We start from the raw sequence: 23064 nt of genomic DNA on the forward strand, positions 1-23064 counted from the left end.
CCTCAATCCAATTGCTCTTGCTTATCCTTTTGGTCCTGCTGGTCTCACTTGTTGCCAAAGCTTTGATCTTGATCACCGAAACGCTCTTGATCACCACGAGTTGCTCACCGACTAAACTCGATCATCGAATAGAAACACACAAGCAATCGGAGCCAAACATACACAAAGCAAATAATAGAACTAAATTAGAACAAACACCAAACAATAAAAAGATTTGAAACTAATCTACGTATCGCCACCAGCACACAGACGTAAAAAGCACGCTAATGAGAGCGTAATAGAACTAAACGACTACCATAAAATTTATTTTACGAGAAAAAGAAAACTACGAGTTTTATTTATTTTATTTATATATATATAATATGTATAAGATACTACAGGGAAAAATACCTAAATTGAGTTAAGTCAAATTATGTTTAGAAAGCCAAGGTAAAACTAATCATATTTTATTTAAAAATATTTAAGTAGTTTTCAGATTAGTTAAACTTAAGTTGTTAAAGAAAATAAATATATGAAAGCATCCATTTCAATTGCATATGACGTGAGTTAATTTAATCAAATTTTAATTTCAGAACACATTAGTGATAGCAATCAAATTGTTTTCACACTTGCGTATAACTTATTGAAGTGTAACTCATATGTTATTATTTTTTTTTAAAAAAATAGAAAGCTAATCGTACCCATAACAATTACTAATTAAATTATAAAACATGTGACGAATTAACATTGCTGCTACGTATGAAACTAACGAACAGAGCAAAACGGAGCTACAAAGATCAACGCCAAATGATTTAAGCGGGATTAACTATAAATATTGGGAGTTAGCAAGAAAAACAGAGGTTTAAAGGAGATGAGTAGATATGTACCGTCCATGGACAACTCAAGTGCCAACAACGACTTCAGCCATGTCTCGCGGAAGGAACTAGCATGGCAAGCCACGACATTGGAAGACGAACGGTGTCGTGTGCTACCAGGGCATGGTGCTCGACTTCTGATGACGAAGGGGCAACGTGTAGAGAAAGGATAAAATATAATTTTACTACCTTAGGAATCCCCAAACTAGAGGCTTCCCATATGGTAGTATTTGGTGTGCTCAACCTAAGGGTTGGTACAAATATATAGGGAGAGAAACTCCACAGCTCCACGTCAACTAGCGATATGGTACTAATTGATTTGCAACCTTCATCTTTACTAATAGGCCTAATTAATTATTAAAGCCCATTAGTAAATAACTATATGGTTTTTGGGATTTATTATGGGCTTTGACGTTGGAAAAACTAATAAGAGATTTATTATTTTCGGAATTAATTATTTTCATTGATAAAATAATTCTAGAAAAGTTTAGAATTAGTAGTTAAGCCACGAAAAATACTCCGAAAGCTCCGAAAATTCGGGAAAAATTCTCAGAGATATTATAGAACATGGGGAACCCGAATAAAGTTTTTAGAGCTCATGATAAGATTGTTTAGAGCATCTAAAAATTAGATCATGCTCAGAGAAAAGTGAGAACAGAAGATGGAAAAATTTCCGAAAAGTTTGTAGAGATTGCTTGATGGACGAGGAACTAAAAGAAGTGCTTTGAGTGATAAAGAAAATATTTTAGGAAGGTTCTAATAAAAATTTGAGCTTAGAAACAAGGAATTTGGTTGTAGATAAAAGATAAATACGTGCCGAATAAGGAGGATCGATGTACTAAACGTATTTTAAATATTTTTCTTACTATCAACACATAAAGGAGCAACAAGCATCACATCAAAACATATGCACCAGCATGTATGCATAATAATATTGCTATGCCTTATGATAAATTTTAATTTAATGAAAATATTATTTTTCCTATATTTTTATGAGCACAAAAATACAAAATTAAATAATTTTATCTATATTTCAAAAGGAGTAAATTTTAGGGTGTTACAATGTCACTAGTTGAGCATTACCATCATGCCTAAGCCTTTTCAAAACCATGCTTCCCTGTCTTTCACACACTAGTGTACATGTGGACTAAACACTTGTGTATCCCACACAAATCACATTAGTCCACCTAACTTTGTTACTAAATTACCAAAACCAAATGGAGACTTTTAGTATGGTGTCCATGATTAGAAAATCCTACTAGATACTCAATCCATATAGACAAATATTTGTGATCCACTACTCACAACTAGCTCCCAGTGCATGGGACACAAGCAACAACGATCCGCATCAATATTGATGTAGGGAACAACATAGTTGAACTAATATAAATATGTGTCATGTGTGCTACCCGTCTGATCTACTATGTGTGACCTATCGACTACTAGTCAAGTGTAAAAATGACAAGTGGTTGAGTTGCCAAACGTATCTATTGAAGGTTCCCTACCTTGCCTTATATAGTATAGAGGTAGAGTTATAGAGAGATTTTATCATGATTGGATTATAGATGTGTTTCCTAGTTTACTACAACAAGATATGACTAAATCGTTAACATCCATATCAATCTATACCTTGCATATATTAAGAAAACGATAGACCCTCGAATATACATTGCCTCAACCTACCCCTGTCCTAGGGTGGCTTTGACCTTAGTGATGATACCTCTGGGCCATGTAGTCACCTGATTTTGCAGGAAAGTTGAAGAACATTTTATTTGTTGTTTCCCTATATTTCTAGTTAAATAATTTAGTTCTTTGTAGGACAAATTATGCAAAAAGCTTGTGACTATGCAAGCATTTTTGAAGGAAAGGTGCATTTACTTGTCATTATTGTTTCCCAAAAGTTCTTGTCGGCATTTTAGTCCCTAAAGCCACAAACTATGACACACTTCTCACTGTATTAGCGGTTTAATTCTTAGCATCACAAATTAAGTAAAGCTTTTGATTATTCTACCAGTTTTCCAAGGAAAGTGCATTTACTTGTCATTATTATTTTCAATAATTTTAATTGTCATTTTAGTTTATAAAATCACAAATTAATACAAACTTCTCATTGTGAAAGTATTTTGAGTTCTTAGCAAATGATTTGGTGGGAAAAGTTAGTGATTCAAGTTAGAAAGTAAATTTATTTATTATCAACCGACTTACAAACCTGTGCAGATCATAAGTTATTGCTTGCAACACAATTCTATACCATTTGTACTACCCATTTTCTTGCTACTTGTAATGAGTGTAACCTATTTTTCACCTAGTGTGAGGCGCCACCAAGATCTCTCGATGTCGTGCATGTGACCATTCCACTCATCATGCAATCCAGGTATGAAATTTGTATTGGTAACACTAAGAAAAAGTTTGAAAGTTGACATATGGGACATGACATGCAATTCAATAGTTTGAAAGTTGACATATGGGACATAACATGCAATTCATTATTATTACTTTTTTCTTCAACTTGCAATCAAGAAATAGGCATAAAACTTTACATGAAATGTGTTATACATTTGGTGTGTCCTATCACTAGCAAGCCATGCATATTTGATTATACATGCATATACTATGTTATAGTCGATAAAATTTAAGTTTTCAATAATTAGATCTTTCAAATAAGGCGATCATGATATCATGACGTGTTAGGGTTTCATAGATTGAGGACATTCTTGATATAAGCGATGTGCAAACTTACATAATCAATAGTGCAAGGGTTGTATTCTTGAACAAGCAGCCACAACACTATAGTTGTCGTGTCTCAGTTAGTAAAGCAACTTGATCATCCTAACACAATCTGATATGTGTGGTTGTCCTCTGCTTGATGCATTTCACATTTCCTCTCTTGGATGCAATTTAAGGTATTATGCATTGCAAATATTAAGTTTTGTTAAGGTACAAAAGAAGTAATAAGTTTGACAATTATTGTACTTTAGCTTAGAAATCATATTTTACTAATTTAGACACTTGAAATTATCACTTTATGTAGCTTAAAGGACTAAAAGAGGATATGGATTTGCTAGCCATGGTCGAAATAATGTTGGTTCCAGGACTGCTTGCTGTATGAAGGATAGTTGGAATCACATCAATGAAGAAGAACCATCACCGAAAAGGATTTCTTATCACCAATGCAAGGGAAATCCACAACATGCACCATTGTTCTAATGTGACACTCATGACCATATCTACTACATGTAGAGGAAAATAAAATGAGAAAATATTTGTTGTCAGAGTAATTAATGTATAAATAAAAGGACCCTATTCTATGTAGCGATATTTGTTCAATTGGCAAGCCCCTCAAACATTTTTACGATACCAAATGATTAATAGTTTTTTTACATTCAATCATCAAAGTCTTTTTAAAAAATACCTAATATACTTGTCATTATTAGTTAATATATATGGTTAACTCACTTGTAGTTCATAAAGCCATAAATTATTACAAAATTCTTATTGTGCCAGTGATTTTAGTTCTTAGCAAATGATTTTAAGAGAAAAGTTAGTGATACTAGGAGGAATTCACTGGCGGAGCCACCGCCCGGCCACCCCGGGCGGCCGGCCGGGCTCCTCGCCAAAATACAAAAGAAATCTTCTTTATATTTATATAAAATTCTGTGATTTTATAGTTAAATATTTTTGCTTAATGAGAATTGCCCGGGCTCTTGAAATCTTCTGGCTTCGCCACTGGAGGAATTAATTTACTTCTCATTATCAACCGTCATGTGAGTTCCTAGCATAAAAAATTATAAAAAACTCCTTACTATGCCACCAGCATATTTACTAAAGATGGCAATAGGAAAAATGCTCGTGGCTACTAGGGTCATGTGCCAGCGTTCGCAAGCAAAATTTTTTGCTTGTGCCCACACCCATCACCTGCCATGGGTGCCATCCTCTGCCCACTATCCATGGGCATGCCAATGTCCCGGCATCACTACCACCCATGGGACCAGGTGGACGCCGTTGCCTCTACCCTTAGGGAGCTATGCACGGACACCATTATTACCATCATTGGGAGCCACGTGTGGGCGAGGGTGCCGCCTATGGGGAGTTGTGAGGAGGAGCGTGACTCACTACATGAGTCCATCTCATCAATTGCTCGCGGGCATGCAGGTATTTGTGCCTGTTGCCATCTTTAATATTTATAGGTAAAGTGAATGTACATCTCACCTTTCTTTTCCAATAAATATAGCCATTTCTTTCACTTACAAGCATGCGCGGTGATACATAGTACATCATAGGACATTGGTTTAACAATGAAAAGAGAGACAATGCCTTAATGGCTAGAGTTATTGCTTGCAACATGATTCATTTCCATATGCACAACCTATTTTTTTCGCTACACGCAAGTTAGATGGAGTGTAAATGTGGAGACAAAATTGCAAGTTGCCACAATATATAATTTTGGCTACAGTTATGAGTAACGACACCGTGTCCTCACCACTTAGCTAGAGATACATACCATGACGAAAAACCTGCCTTTTTGGCTCAACTTTTGCATCGACTTTTCTATGTACTTAATTAGAAGTTGTACCAATAATTCCATATGAAAGGGCTTCTAATGCCAAAAAGAACAGAAGCTGAAGTCATTTGACATTTAGAAGCCCAAGCCGCATAAATGTTACTTTGTTTGGGCTTCAACTTCAACTTGGAAGCCGCTTTTGCAAATAAGTCACAACTAGAACCTTTCTAGAGAGGCCAGATTCTTACCATTTTGATGTCAATTGCTTAGCGGGAAAGGTCATTAATTAACTGAACATATATCCTTTCCATTTTTCAATTTGCAACAAATATTAGGGGACTGGCAGTGTCAGATTGACACCATCGTCATGACACCACTCCTAGAAAATTAACCAAATCCCTTCCTGGTACAACCATGGAGGGTAAGCTCCTCTAGATAAAGAGGCAAGGTATGAACATGCACCTTATGGACCATGCCATGACCACCACCACGAGGGATGTCCTAAGCTCCTACCCCTTGGACCCGCTCATCTATGCTAGTGCCTTCCTCTCAGCTGACTTCTTGTTGTAGTCGACAGATGCATCACCATGGACCGAGTCAGCGCACCTCAACCATATGCTGCGGGACATCATCTCACATCTTCCTATCAAGGACACTGCTCTGGTGCTCCATGTCGCTCATCCTCATCAACGCACTACAAATCCTGGGTGCTGGCCATGGCGAGAGCCTAGCTCGCAACGTCAGCTCCATCATGGTTACTGCAGCGTGTCTCACGTCCTAGAGGCACAGCCAATGCCCATCCATTATGAAGACCTCACTAGTGGCTTCATGGCCGTGCACCACGTCAAACCTGTGCGCTAAATCTACCTTCTCGCCATCAAGTATAATAGCAAGCCTGCTTAGTCCAAATGATCATGTTGTTTTATCAAACACCAAAATCAAACTTAATGGCCCATAGGGTCCATTTTCCTTACACACATGACACCATGTCATGTCACATTCCAGTTCACCACCAGGGCTAGATGTCTCCTTCATCTCACTAGTTGAGCATTAGCATCACGCAAAACCACTTCACCACCACGGCTTGATATCTTTCTCACACTAGTGTACATGTGGACTAACCACCTATGTATCTCACATAAATCACATTAGTCCATCTAAAGTTGTCACCAAATTACCAATCCAAACTGAGATTTTTAGTAGGGTGCCCTCATCAAAAAATCCTAGTAGATCCTCAATCCATAGATACATAGCCTCCAATGCATGGGACACAAGAAACATGTTCCTCAACTATATTGGATATTGAGTAACCCATACTTGAACTAGTATAAAAATGTGTTGTGTGTGCTACACTGATACCCCTATGATCTACTATGTGTGATACATTGATTACAATTCAAATGTAAAAATAACAAGTGCTAGGGTTGCTAGAGGTTTCTATTAGAGGATCCCTACCTTGCCTTATATAGTATATCGACAGTGTTATAGAGAGATCAAACTATACGTTGTATGTATCGAGTCGGCTTTACTCACCCATGGTGGCTTTGACCTTCGTGATGAAACCTATGGGCCATGTACTCACCATATTTTGCAATAAAGTGTGGATGAACTTTTTCTTTGTTGTTCCTTATATTCCTAGTCAAATAGTTTAGTTATTAGCATGAAAAATTATGGAAAAACTTTTAACTGTGCTATGGATTTCTAGGAAAGGAGCATTTACTTATCATTATTGTTTCCCAAAAGTTCATTCTAGTCAGCATTTTAGTCCCTAAAGCCACAAAGTGTAACACACTTCTCACTATATCAATGGTTTTTGGTCTTAGCATCACGATAAAGCTTTTGATTGTTCCATCGGTTTTCCAAGGAAAGTGAGTTTACTTCACATTATTATTTTCTATAAGTTTAAGCTTTTGATTGTTCCATCGTCTTTCAAGGAAAGTGCATTTACTTGTCATTATAATTTTCTATAAGTTTAATTGCCATTGTAGGTCATAAAGCCATAAATTATTGCAGACTTATCATTGTGCCAGTGGTTTTAGTTCTCAGTAAATGATTTTAGAGTAAAAGTCAGTGATACTAGGGGGAGAATTAATTTCCTTCTCATTATCAACCGACTTGTCGGTTCCTAGCATCACAAATTATGCAAAACTTCTTACTACGCCACTAATATGTCTACTGGTAAAATGAATGTACTTCTCACCTTTGTTTCCCTATAAATATAGTCATTTCTTCTGCTTACAAACATGTGCAGCAACACAAAGTACATCATACAATATTGCTGAAAGAGAGGTAGTGCCTTCATGACTAGAGTTTTTGCTTGCAACACAATTCTTTACCATATGCATGCACAACCCGTTTTCTTGCTACTCGCAAAATAGATGTAGTATCAATGAGCATCCTTAATTGTGTGTAGTCACAAGATATAATTTTGGGATAGTTATGAGTAACGGAATCGTGTCCTCGCTACTCACAGCCAGCAGTACCATGATGGAAAACCAGCCTTTTGGCACAACATTTGCACCAACTTTTCTATGGGATTAATTAGAAGTTGTACCCAATGATATATATGAAGTGGCTTCTGATGCCAAGAAGAACAAGCCAAACTGCATGAATGGGACTTTGCTTGGCATTTTTTTGGGCCTTTACGTTCATAAATTTGGAAATGGTGATCAAGTTCATAAGAATAATAGGAAAATGCCACCGAGGTTTCCTCTCATGTGCAACTCGAGAGATACCTTAGATTTGACCTCTTCTATTCATTCTTCCTTCTTTTCAAAAAGGGCCATTTTATAATATATAATTTTGAACAGTTATGAGTAATGGAACCATGTCCTCGCCACTAATAGTCACAGGTACCATGATGGAAAACTAGTCTTTTGGCACAACATTTGCACTGGCTTTTCTATGGGATTAACTATAAGTTGTACCAAATGATATATATGAAGTGGCTTCTGATGCCAAAAAGAACAAGCCAACGACATGAACGGGACTTTGTTTGGCTTTATATGTTCATAAATTTGGAAATGGTGATCAAGTTCAAAAGAATTATAGGAAAAATGCCACTAAGGTTTCCTCTTATGTGCAAGTCGAGAGATACCTTAGATTTGGCCTCTTCTATTCATTCTTCCTTCTTTTAAAAATGGCCATTTACCGAACGAGAGCTTCAATTTCATCCTAGAGGCCGCTTTTACGCAAAGCGAGGACAAAAACGTAAGTGGGATGGTGGTAGGTGTGGTTTGCTCAGCATGCAGAGCGGATCTGAGTCATTTGGACTCTGGGTGTTACAGTTAGTTCATCACCATCTGCATCACCACCACTGCAACAAATTCCCCAAACCCATCACCGCTCTTTCATGTCCCTTCTGGGAACAACCATGGAGGGTATGCTTCTCTAAATGAAGAGGCAAGGGATGAATGCACACCTGATGGACCTAGCCATGAGCACCACCATGAGAGACTCCATAAGCTCTTAGCTCATGGACCCACTTGTCTATGATGGTAGCTTCCTCTCCTCTTACTTCTCATCCCAGCTGGTGGGCACATTATCGAGGACCAAGTTAGCGCCCATCGACAATATCCTCTACGGCATCATCTCATGTCTTCCTATCAAGGACGTTGCATGCACCACCTTGCTCTCGCTGCGCTAGCTCCAGTGCTTCGGTGCTCCACACTACTCATCCACATCCTAGGTGCTAACCGTGCATAGAACCTAGCTTGTGATGCTGACTTGGGCATGGCCACTACAGTGTAGAGGCACAACTAGGGCTCCATAGTGGCGCAACACACTGAACTCATGTGCTCATTCTAACTCCTCATCAACAAGTGCGTCGAGGAGCTCATCTTCATGAACCAACCCTGGCCACTTGATGTCCCCGTCACCAACGCGATTTTTAGCCTGTCGCTCATCAGGCGCACCTTGGCCTCTGAGGATCCCTATCACCAGAAAACACCTTCTATACCAACAAGCCTTGTTAGTCAAAATTGTCATGTTGTTTTATCAAACACCAAAATCAAACTTAATGGCCCATGGGGTCCATTTTCCTAACACATGGCACTATGTCATGTGTCAATGTGCAATGACCTCCATCATGTCACAAGTTGAGCACTACCATGATGTCAAAGCATTTTCAAAACCATGGTTCCCTATCTTTCACACATTAGTGTACATGTGGACTAAACACCTGTGTATCCCGCACAAATCACATTCATCCACCTAACCTTGTTACTAATTACCAAAACCAAGCGGAGACTTTTAGTAAGGTGTCCCTAATTAGAAAATCGAACTAGATACTCGATCCATATAGACACATATTTGTGACCCCCTACACACAACCAGCTCCCAGCACATGGGACACAAGCAACAAAGATCCTCATCAATATTGATGTAGGGAACAACATAGTTGAACTAATATAAATATGTGTCATGTGTGCTACCCGCTTGATCTACTATGTGTGATACATTGACTACTAGTCGGGTGTAAAAATGACAAGTGGTTAGGTTGCCAAACGTATCTATTGAAGGCTCCCTACCTTGCCTTACATAGTATAGAGGTAGTGCTATAGTGAGATTTTATCTTGATTGGATTACAGATGTGTTTCCTAGTTTACTACAACAAAATCTAACTGAACGGTTTACATCTGTATCCATCTGTATCTTGCATATATTAAGTAAATGAGAGACCCTCGAATATACATCGCCACAACCTACCCCTGCCCTATGGTGGCTTTGACCTTAGTGATGATACCTTTGGGCCCTATTCTCCCCTGATTTTGCAGGAATGTTGATGAACATTTTATTTGTTGTTTCCCTATATTTATAGTGAAATATTTAAGTTATTTGTAGGATGAATTATGCAAAAAACTTGCGACTGTGCAAGTGGTTTTGAAGGAAAGGTGCATTTACTTGTCATTATTGTTTCCCAAAAGTTCTTATCGGCATTTTAGTCCCTAAAGCCACAAACTATGACACACCTCTCACTGTATTAGTGGTTTAATTCTTAGTATCACAAATTAAGTAAAGCTTTCATTATTCTACTAGTTTTCCAAGGAAAGTGCATTTACTTGTCATTATTATTTTCTATAATATTAATTGTCTTTGTAGTTTATAAAGTCACAAATTTATACAAACTTCTCATTGTGAAAGTGGTTTTAGTTGTTAGCAAATGATTTGGTGGAAAAGTTAGTGATTCAAGTTGGAAAATAAATTCATTTATTATCTTATGACTTGTCGATTCCGAGCATCACAAATTATGGACAACTTCAGCAGATTTATAGGAAAAGTGAACTTACTTCTCACCTTTGTTTCCCTATAAATATAGCCATCTCTTTCACTTACAAACCTATGCAAATCATAAGTTATTGCTTGCAACACAATTCTTTACTATTTGTACTACCCATTTTCTTGCTACTCGTAATGAGTGTAACCTATTTTCAACCAGTGTGAGGCGCCACCAAGATCTCTCTTTGTCGTGCATGTGACCACTCCACGCATCATGCAATCCAGGTATGAAATTTGTATTCGTAACATTAAAAAAATGTTTGAAAGTTATCATATGGGACATGACATGCAATTCAATAGTTTATGATACTGATGTCTTCATTATTATTACTTTTTTCTTTAACTTGCAATCAAGAAATAGGCATAAAACTTTACATGAAATGTGTTATATGTTTGGTGTGTTCTAGTCACTAGCAAGCCATGCATATTTGATTATACGGGCATATACTATGTTCTAGTTGATAAAATTTAAGATTTCAATAATTTGATCTTCCAAATAAGGCGATCATCATATCATGATGTTGTCAGGGTTTCATAAATTGAGTACATTCTTGATATAAGCAATGTGCAAACTTACATAATCAGTAGCACAAGGGTTGTATTCTTGAACAAGCAGTCGCAACACTGTAGTTGTGGTATCTCAGTTAGTAAAGCAACTTCATCATCCTACCATTCTGAGATGTGTGGTTGTCCTCTGCTTGATGCATTTCACATTTCCTCTCTTGGATGCAATGTAAGATATTATGCATTGCAAATATTAAGTTTGTGCCTGTGCCCGCACACATCATCTACCATGGGTGCCATCCTCTACCTGCTATTTGTGGGCATGCCAATGTGCCAACATCATTGCGGCCCATTGGACCAGGTGGACGTTGTTGCCTCTACCGTTAGGGGCTATGCACAGATGCCACCGTCACCATCATTGGGAGCCACATGTTGACAAGGGTGCTACAAAAGGCACAAATACCCGCATGCCCATAGGCAATTGACCCCCTAGGCAAGGATACATGCGCGTGAGTCTACCCGCAGGCACGGATGCAGGTACATCCCCAAATCAGACGGATATCATTGTACACACCCCCACGAACTAGCACTAGGAACAACATCTCTTTGTATGTACACGTACTCAAATCCCTAGGGTCCAAAAATCCCCAACTCCCTCCCACTCCCACCTATCGTGTCGTTGTCTCTCTCGCTTTCTACATTGCACACCACACAAACATCACCTCTTGTGCCTTTGCAAGTGGAGGACCGTCAGCTACACATCCTACTCTGCATGCCGCATCCTACCTCCGCATGTCGCCTCTCTCAGACCCTCACATAGCATGACATGGACTCACGTTGCGAGTCACGCTCCTCCTTCTCCTGAAGTCTGCATCCTGACACTCATCCCTTGGTCACAAACAACTCTTACATCTCACCTTTGTTTTACTATCAATATAGCCATTTCCTTCACTTACAAACATGCATGGTGGTACATAGTACATCATAGGATATAGTTTTAACAATTAAAAGAGAAACAGTGCCATCATGGCTAGACTTGTTGCTTGCAACATAATTCTTTACCATATGCAGAACCCATTTTTTTGCTACTCACAAGTTAGATCGAGTGTAAATGTGCAGCCAAAATTGCATGTTGCTACAATATATAATTTTGGCTACAGTTATGAGTAATGGCACCGTGTCCTTGCCACTCAGGTGGAGGTGCGTACAGTGGTGAAAAACCTACCTTTTGGCTCAACTTTTGCACTAACTTTTCTCTATACTTAATTATAAGTTATACCCACAGTTATATGCTAAAAAGAACATAAGATGAAGTCATTTGATATTTAGAAGCCCAAGCCACATAAATGTGACTTTGTTTGGGCTTCAACTTCAACCTAGAAGCTACTTTTGCAAATAAGTCACAACTAGAACCTTTCTGGAGAAGCCAGATTCTTATCATTTAACGTCAAATGCTTAGAAGGAAAGGTCGTTAACTAACTGAACACATATCCTTTCCATTTTTCAGTTTACAATAAATATTGGTGGACTAGCGGTGTCAGTTTGGCACCATCATCATGATACCACTCCAACAAAATTCCCCAAATCTCTAACCGCTCTTCCGTGTCCCTTCCTGGTACAACCATGTAGGGTAAGCTCCTCCAGATAAAGGGGCAAGGGATGAACATGCACCTTATGGACCACGCCATGAGCACCACCATGAGGAACATCCTGAGCTCCTAGCTCTTGGACCCCCTCATCTATGCTAGTGCCTTCCTCTCATCCAACTTCTTATTGTAGTCGGTAGGTGCATCAACATGGACCGAGTCAGCGCACCTTGACCATATCCTACGGGACATTATCTCACATCTTCCTATCAAGGACCATTTACTTATGATTATTGTTTCCCAAAAGTTTGTTCTAGTCATCATTTTAGTCCCTAAAGCCACAAAGTGTAACACACTTCTCACTATATCAGTGGTTTTTGCTCTTAGCATCACAGTAAAGCTTTTGATTGTTCCATCGGTTTTCCAAGGAAAGTGCATTTACTTGTCATTATTATTTTCTAGAAGTTTAATTGCCATTGTAGTTCATAAATCCATAAATTATTGCAAACTTCTCATTGTGCTAGCAGTTTTAGTTCTCAGTAAATGATTTTAGAGTAAAAGTTAGTGATACTTGGGGCGGAGAATTAATTTCCTTCTCATTACCAACCGACATGTCGGTTCCTAGCATCACAAATTATGCAAAACTTCTTACTATGCCACTAGTATATTTACAGGTAAAATGAATCTACTTCTCACCTTTGTTTCCCTATAAATATAGTCATTTCTTCCACTTACAAACATGTGCAGTAACACAAAGTGCATCATACGATATTGGTTTCAGAATGAAAGAGAGATAGTGCCTTCATTACTAGAGTTTTTGCCTGCAATACAAATCTTTACCATATGCATGCACAATCCATTTTCTTGCTAGTCGCAAATTAGATGTAGTATAAATGAGCATCCTTAATTGCATGTAGTCACAATATATAATTTTGGGATAGTTATGAGTAATGGAATCGTCTCCGCCACTCATAGCCATAGGTACCATGATGGAAAACCAGCCTTTTGGCACAATATTTGCAGTGGCTTTTCTATGGGATTAATTAGAAGTTGTACAAAACAATATATATGAAGTTGCTTATAATGCCAAAAAGAACAAGTCAAACTACACAAATGGGACTTGTTTGGCATTTTCTGGGCCTATACATTCATAAATTTGAAAATGGTGATCAAGTTCAAATGAATTACAGGAAAAATGCCACCAAGGTTTCCTCTTATGTGCAACTCGAGAGATACCTTGGATTTGACCTATTCTATTCATTCTTCCTTATTTTAAAAAATGGCCATTTACGAACGAGAGCTTCAATTTCATCATAGAGGCCGCTTTGCAAATAGGTCAGAACTAGAACCATTTTGGAGAAGCTAGATTCATATCATTTTGATGTTGATTGCTAGCAGGAAAGGTGGACTAGTGAGTTAGTTTGTCACCATCTGCATCACCACCACTCCAAAAAATTCCCTAAACCCATCACCGCTCTTTCATGTCCCTTCTAGGTACAACAATGGAGGAGCTCATCTTCGTGAACCAGCCCTGGCCACTCAATGTCCCCCTTACCAACACGATCTTTAGCGTGTCGCTCTTTAGGTGCACCTTGACCATGGCCTCTGAGGTTCCCCAACACTGCAAAACACCTTCTATACTAGCAAGCCTTGTTAGTCCAAATGGTCATCTTGTTTTATAAAACACCAAAATCAAACTTAATGGCCCATAGGGTCCATTTTTCTAACACATGGCACCATGTCATGTGTCAATGTGCAATGACCTCCATCTTGTCACTAGTTGAGCATTACCATCATGCCTAAACATTTTCAAAACCATGCTTCCCTGTCTTTCACACACTAGTGTACATGTGGACTAAACACATGTGTATCCCACACAAGTCACATTAGTTCACCTAACCTTGTTACTAAATTACCAAAACCAAATGGAGACTTTAGTATGGTATCCATGATTAGAAAATCCAACTAGATACTCAATCCATATAGACACATATTTGCGATCCCCAACTCACAACCAACTCCTAGCGCATGGGACACAAGCAACAAAGATCCTCATCAATATTGATGTAGGGAACAACATAGTTGAACTAATATAAATATGTGTCATGTGTGCTACCCGTCTGATCTACTATGTGTGACACATCGACTACTAGTCGGGTGTAAAAACGACAAGTGGTTAGGTTGCCAAATGTATCTATTGAAGGTTCCCTTCCTTGCCTTTTATAGTATAGAGGTAGAGTTATAGAGAGATTTTATCATGATTGGATTACAGATGTGTTTCCTAGTTTACTACAACAAAATCTAACTGAACGGTTTACATCCATATCCACCTATATCTTGCATATATTAAGTAATGAGAGACCCTCGAATATACATCGCCTCAACCTACCCCTGCCCTATGGTGGCTTTGACCTTAGTGATGATACCTTTAGGCCCTATACTCCCCTAATTTTGCAGGAATGTTGATGAACATTTTATTTGTTGTTTCCCTATATTTCTAGTGAAATATTGTAGTTATTTGTAGGATGAATTTTGCAAAAAACTTGTGACTGTTCAAGTGGTTTTGAAGGAAAGGTGCATTTACTTGTCATTATTGTTTCCCAAAAGTTCTTATCGGCATTTTAGTCCCTAAAGCCACAAACTATGACACACCTCTCACTGTATTAGTGGTTTAATTCTTAGTATCACAAATTAAGTAAAGCTTTTCATTATTCTACTGGTTTTCCAAGGAAAGTGCATTTACTTGTCATTATTATTTTCTATACAAACTTCTCATTGTGAAAGCAGTTTTAGTTGTTAGCAAATAATTTGGTGGAAAAGTTAGTGATTCCAAAATTCATTTATTATCTTCTGACTTGTCGATTCCAAGCATCACACATTATGGACAACTTCAGTAGATTTATAGGAAAAGTGAACTTACTTCTCACCTTTGTTTCCCTATAAATATAGCCATCTCTTTCACTTAAAAACCTATGCAAATCATAAGTTATTGCTTGCAACACAATTCTTTACTATTTGTACTACCCATTTTCTTGCTACTCGTAATGAGTGTAACCTATTTTTCACCCAGTGTGAGGCGCCACCAAGATCTATCTATGTCGTGCATGTGACCATTCCACTAATCATGCAATCCAGAAATAGCCATAAAACTTTACATGAAATGTGTTATATGTTTGGTGTGTTCTAGTCACTAGCAAGCCATGCATATTTGATTATACGGGCATATACTATGTTCTAGTTGATAAAATTTAAGTTTTCAATAATTGGATCTTCCAAATAAGGCGATCATCATATCAGGATGTTGTGAGGGTTTCATAGATTGAGGACATTCTTGACATAAGCGATGTGCAAACTTACATAATCAGTAGTGCAAGGGTTGTATTCTTGAACAAGCGGCCAAAACACTATAGCTGTGGTATCTAAGTTAGTAAAGCAACTTCATCATCCTAACACAATTCTGAGATGTGTGGTTGTCCTCTGCTTGATGCATTTCACATTTCCTCCCTTAGATGCAATGTAAGATATTATGCGTTGCAAATATTATGTTTGTCAAGGTACAAAAGAAGTAATAAGTTTGACAATCATTGTAGTTTAGCTTACAAATCATATTTTACTAATTTAGACACTTGAAATTATCACTTTATGTAGCTCAAAGGAACAAAAGAGGATATGGATATGCTAGCCATGGTGGAAATAATGTTGGTTCCAGTAATGCTTGTATCAAAGATAGTTGCAATCACAACAATGAAGAACCATCACCAAAAAGGATTGCTCACCACCAATGCAAGGGAATTCCACAACGTGCACCATTCTTCTAATGTGACACTCATGACCATATCTACAACATGTAGAGGAAAATAAGATGAGAAAATATTTGTTGTCAGAGTAATTAATGTATAAATAAAAGTACCCTATTCTATGTAGGGGTATTTCTTCAATTGGCAAGCCACTCAAAAACATTTTTACTAGACCAATTGATCAACAGTTTTTTTACATTCAATGACTCAAAGTCTTTTTGAAAAATACCTAATATACTTGTCATTATTATTTCTTATATGGTTAATTCCTGTTGTAGTTCGTAAAGCCATAAATTATTACAAAATTCTCATTGTGCTAGTGGTTTTAGTTCGTAGCAAATGATTTTAGGGGAAAAGTTAGTGATACTATGGGGAATTAATTAACTTCTCATTATCAACCGACTGTCAGTTCCTAGCATATTTACTGAAGATGGCAATAGGAAAAATGCCTATGGCTATTTTGTGCCCGCACCCATCACCTGGGTACCATCCTCTGCCCGCTATCTACAGGCATGCCAATGTTCCGGTATCGCTGCCACCCATTGGACCAGGTGGACGTTGTTGCCTCCACTATTAGGGGCTATGCACGGACACCATTGTCACCATCATTGAGAGCCATGTGTGGACAAAGGTGCTGCCTGTGGGGAGTTGTTTGTGACCAAGGGACGAGTGCCATGATGCAGACTTTAGGAGAAGGAGGAGCATGACTTACTATGTGAGTCCATGTCATGCTACGTGAGGGTCTGAGAGAGACGACGTGCGGTGGTAGGAGGCAGCGTGCAAAGCTAGATGTGTAGCCGACGGACCTCCAATTGCAAAGGCACAAGAGGCGGTGTGTGTGCGGTGTGCAGAGTAGAGAGCGAGAGAGACGATGGCACGGTAGGTGGGAGTGGGAGGTAGTTGGGGATTTTAAAACCCTAGGGATTTGAGTACATGTATATACAAATAGACGTGTTCCTACAGCTAGTTTGCAGGCGTGTGTAGAATGATATCCGTCGGATTCGGGAATGTAGCTGCATCCGTGCCTACGGGCAGACTCACGCGCATGTATCCTTGCCCAGGGGACAATTGCGTGTGGGCATGCGGGTATTTGTGCCTGTTGCCATCTTTAATTATAGGTAAAGTGAATGTACATCTCTCCTTTGTTTTCCTATAAACATAGCCATTTCTTCCACTTAGAAACAAGCGCAGTGATACGTAGTACACCATAGGATATAGTTTTAACAATGAAAAGAGAACCAGTACCTTCATGGCTAGAGTTGATGCTTGCAACATAATTCTTTACCATATGCACAACCCATTTTTTGCCACTCGCAAGTTAGATGGAGTGTAAATGTGCAACCAAAATTGCATTTTGCCACAATATATAATTTTGGCTACAGTTATGAGTAATGGCACCGTGTCCTTGCCACTCAGGTGGTGCGCACTATGACAGAAAACCTGCCTTTTGGCTCAACTTTTGCACTGACTTTCCTATGTACTTAGAAGTTATACCCACCGTTCTATATGAAATGTCTTCTAATGCTAAAAAGAACATAAGCTAAATTCAATTGTTATTTAGAAGCCCAAGTCGCATAAACATGACTTTATTTGGGCTTCAACATCAACCTAGAAGCTACTTTTGCAAATACTCCCTCCATATCGGAAAAGGAAGACGTTTTGGGAGCCAAAATCATTTGCGCGATTAGAGGACGTCCGCACTTTGTAAACGCAATTTGGACGCGATTGCCCCTGCTGGGCCACACGCGATTAATGTCTGTCCGTCTGCACAACGCATCAACTGACCTCCCATGCGCGCCGCGTGGCCAAAAAAAAAATTCTGCAGCTGCTAGGATTCGAAATGTGGAGCTCTGGCCTTGGGCAACGAAGCCTTTACCAGCCAGTCTACGATATCTTGTTGTATAGATATTACACTCAGCTCTATTTAATAGGGGTAAGACAGGAAAACTAACCCTTCCTTAATCACCCCTTGGTAATTGTACTCATGTCCTAAACGTCTTCCTTTTCCTATACGGAGGGAGTAAGTCACAACTAGAACCTTTCTAGAGAAGCCAGATTCTTATCATTTAACGTTAATTGCTTAGAAGGAAAGGTCATTAACTAACTAAACACATATCCTTTCCATTTTTTAGTTTACAACAAATATTGGTGGACTGGCGGTGTTAGTTTGACACCATCATCATGACACCTCTCCAACAAAATTCCCTAAATCTCTAAATGCTCTTCCGTGTCCCTGCTCGGTGCAACCATGTAGGTAAGCTCGTCCAGATAAAGAGCCAAGGGATGAACATGCACCTTATGGACCACGCCATAAGCACCACCATGAGGGACATCGTGAGCTCCTAGCTCTTTGACCTGCTCATCTATGCTAGTGCCTTCCTCTCAGCTGACTTCTTGTTGTAGCCGGTAGCTAGGTACATCGTTGTGGATCGAGTCAATGCACCTCGACCATTACCTACAGGACATTATCTCACATCTTCCTATCAAGGACACCGCTCTGACACTCCATGCCGCTCATCCTCATCTACACCCTACAAGTCATGGGTGCTAGCCATGGCGAGAGCCTAGCTCATGATGTCAGCTCCATCATGGTTACTGCAGTGTGTCTCAAGTCCTAGAGGCACACTCAGGCCCCTTCCATTGTATCAAACTCCCTAGTGGCTCCATGGTCGTGCACCATGCCAAACCCATGCGCTAGATCTACCTTCTCGCCATCAAGTAAAATTGCAAGCCTAGTTAGTCCAAATGATCTTGTAGTTTTATCAAACACCAAAATCAAACTTAACGGCCCATGGGGTCCATTTTCCTTACACACATGACACCGTGTCATGTCACATTCCAGTTTACCACCATGGCTCGATGTCTCCTTCATCTCACTAGTTGAGAATTAACATCACGTATAAGCCAGTTCACTACCATGGCTCTATGTCTTTCTCATAGTGTACATGTGGACCCGCCACCTATGTGTCTCACATAAATCACATTAGTCCATCTAAAGTTATCACTAAATTATCAAAGCCAAACCGAGAATTTTAGTAGGGTGCCCCTCATCAAAAAATCCTAGTAGATCCTCAATCCGTAGATACATAGTTGTGATCCCCGTACTCATAACTAGCCTCCAATGCATGGGACACAAGAAACATGTTCCTCAGCTATATTAGATGTAGGATAACCCATACTTGAACTAGTATAAAAATGTGTTGTGTGTGCTACACTGATACCTCTAAGATCTACTATGTGTGATACATTGATTATAATTCAGATGTAAAAATAACAAGTGTTAGAGTTTAAGAATGAAAGAGAGGTAGTGCCTTCATGACTAGAGTTTTTGCTTGCAATACAAATCTTTACCATATGCATGCACAACCCATATTCTTGCTACTCGCAAATTAGATGTAGTATAAATGAGCATCCTTAATTGTGTGTAGTCACAATATATATTTTTGGGACAGTTATGAGTAATGGAACCGTGTTCTCACCACTCATAGCTAGAGGTACCATGATGGAAAACCAGCCTTTTGGTACAACATTTGCAGTGGCTTTTCTATGGGATTAATTAGAAGTTGTACCAAATGATATATATGAAGTGGCTTCTAATGCCAAAAAGAACAAGCCAAACTACACGAACGGGAGTTTGTTTGGCATTTTCTGGGCCTATACATTCATAAATTTGGAAATGGTGATAAAGTTCATAAGAATAATAGGAAAATGCCACCGAGGTTTCCTCTCATGAGCAAGTCGGGAGATACCCTAGATTTGACCTCTTCTATTCATTCTTTCTTCTTTTGAAAAAGGGCCGTTTTACCGAAGAGAGCTTCAATTTCATCCAAGAGGGTGCTTTTGCAAACAAGTTAGAACTAGAACCTTTTTGGAGAAGCAAGATTCATATCATTTTGATGTCAATTGCTAGCAGGAAAGGTGGCTAACTGATTGGACACATATCCTTTCCATTCTTTCGGTTTGTAATAAATAGTTTTAGACTGGTGAGTTAGTTCATCACCATCTACATCACTACCACTCCAACAAATTCCCTAAACCCATCACCGCTATTTTGTGTCCCTTCTGGGTACAACCATGAAGGTTATGCATCTTTAGATGAAGAGGCAAGGGATGAACACACACTTGATGGGCCTAGCCATGAGCACCACCATGAGAGACTCCTTAAGTTGTTAGATCTTGGACCCGCTTGTCTATGAAGGTAGATAGCTCTCCTCTTACTTCACATCCTAATCGGTGGGCACGTTATCGAGGACCAAGTTAGCACTCACTAACAATATCCTTTGGGGCATCATCTCATGTCTTCCTATAAAGGATGTCGCATGCACCGCCTTGCTCTTGATGTGCTAGCTCATGTGCTTTGGTCCTTCACACCACTAGTCCTCATCATTGCCCTCCACATCCTGGATGTTGGCCATGGCTAGAGCGTAGCTTGTGATGCTAACTTAGGCATGGTCACTACAGCAGTGTCTTAGGTTGTAGAGGCACACCTAGGCTCCATAGTGACGCACCACACTAAACTCGTGTGCTCGTTCGACCTCCTTGTCAACAAGTGCATCAAGGAGCTCATCTTTGTGAACCAGCCCTGGCCACTCAATGTCCCCCTCACCAACACGATCTTTAGCATGTCGCTCATCAGGTGCACCTTGACCTTGGCCTCTGAGGTTCCCTAGCACCGCAAAACACCTTCTATACCAGCAAGCCTTGTTAGTCCAAATGGTCATGCTATTTTATCAAACACCAAAATCAAACTTAATGGCCTATGGGGTCCATTTTCCTAACACAATTCCTAGCATCAGAAATTAGGCACAACTTCTTACTATGGCAGCAGATTTATAGGAAAAGTGAATTTACTTCTCACCTTTGTTTCCCTATAAATATAGCCAACTCTTTCACTTACAAACTTGTGCAGATCATAAGTTATTGCTTGCAACACAATTCTTTACCATTCGTACTACCCATTTTCTTACTACTCGTAATGAGTGTAACCAATTTTTCACCCAATGTGAGGCACCACCAAGATCTCTCTATGTCATGCATGTGACCATATGGGACATGACATGCAATTCAATAGTTTATGATACTGATGCCTTCATTATTATTACTTTTTCTACAAGTTGTAATCAAGAAATAGGCATAAAACTTTACATGAAATGTGTTATACGTTTGGCACGTTCTAATCACAAGCAAGCCATGCATATTTGATTATGAGGGCATATACTATGTTCTTGTTGATAAAATTTAAGTTTTCAATAATTGGATCTTCCAAATAAGGCGATCCTCATGTCATGATGTTGTCAAGATTTCATAGATTAAGGACATTCTTGATATAAGCGATGTGCAAACTTACATAATCAGTAGTGCAAGGGTTCTATTCTTGAACAAGCGGCCACAACACTATAGTTGTGGTATCTCAGTTAGTAAAGCAACTTCACCATCCTAACACAATTCTGAGATTTGTGGTCATCATCTGCTTGATGCATTTCACATTTCCTCTCTTGGATGCAATGTAAGATATTATGCATTACAAAAGAAGTAATAAGTCCGACAATTAGTTGCAACCACAACAATGAAGAACCATCACCAAAAAGGATTGCTCATCACCAATGCAAGGGAATTCCACAACGTGCACCATTCTTCTAATGTGACACTCATGACCACATCTACTACATGTAGAGGAAAATAAGATGAGAAAATATTTGTTGTTAGAGTAATTAATGTATAAATAAAAGGCTATGTAGGGGTATTTATTCAATTGTCAAGCCACACAAGTACATTTTTACAAGACCAAATGATCAATAGTTTTTTTACATTCAATCACTCAAAGTCTTTTTAAAAATACCTAATATACTTGTCATTATTATTTACTATATGGTTAATTTCTGTTCTAGTTCATAAAGCCATAAATTATTACAAAATTCTCATTGTGCCAGTGATTTAAGTTCTTAGCAGATGATTTTAGGGGAAAAGTTAGTGATACTAGGGGGGAATTAATTTACTTCTCATTATTAACCGACATGTCAGTTCCTAGCATCACAAATTATGAAAAACTACTTACTATGCCACTAACATATTTACTAAAGATGGCAACACGAAAAAAGCTCGTACTATGGTCATGTGTCGTTGTCCACAAGCAAAATTTTGTGCATGTGCCTGCACCCATCACCTGCCATGGTGCCATCCTTTGCCCGCTATCTGCGGGCATGCCAATGTGCTGGTATCACTACCTTTGTACTAGGTGAATGTCGTTGCCTCTGTCTTTAGGGGGCTGTGCACGGACGCCACCGTCACCATCATTGGGAGCCACGTGTGGACAAGGGTGCTGCCTATGGGGAGTTGTTTGTGACCAAGGGACGAGTGCCAGGATGCAGACTTTAGGAGAAGGAGGAGCGTGACTCACTACGTGCGTCCATGTCATGCTACGTGCGGTTCTAAGAGAGGCAATGTGCGGAGGTAGGAGGCGGCGTGCAGAGTAGGATGTGGAGCCGACGGTCCTCCACTTGCAAAGGCGTAAGAGGTGGTGTGCGTGCGGTGTGCAGAGTAGAGAG

General features: G+C 39.1%; 1 pseudogene; it reads left to right on the top strand.

The window, feature by feature from the left end:
* On the top strand, nucleotides 4775–16540 carry LOC110433719 (annotated as a pseudogene).

Source organism: Sorghum bicolor, chromosome 3 (assembly GCF_000003195.3).
Source record: "Sorghum bicolor cultivar BTx623 chromosome 3, Sorghum_bicolor_NCBIv3, whole genome shotgun sequence".
Classification (NCBI taxonomy): Eukaryota; Viridiplantae; Streptophyta; class Magnoliopsida; order Poales; family Poaceae; genus Sorghum; species Sorghum bicolor.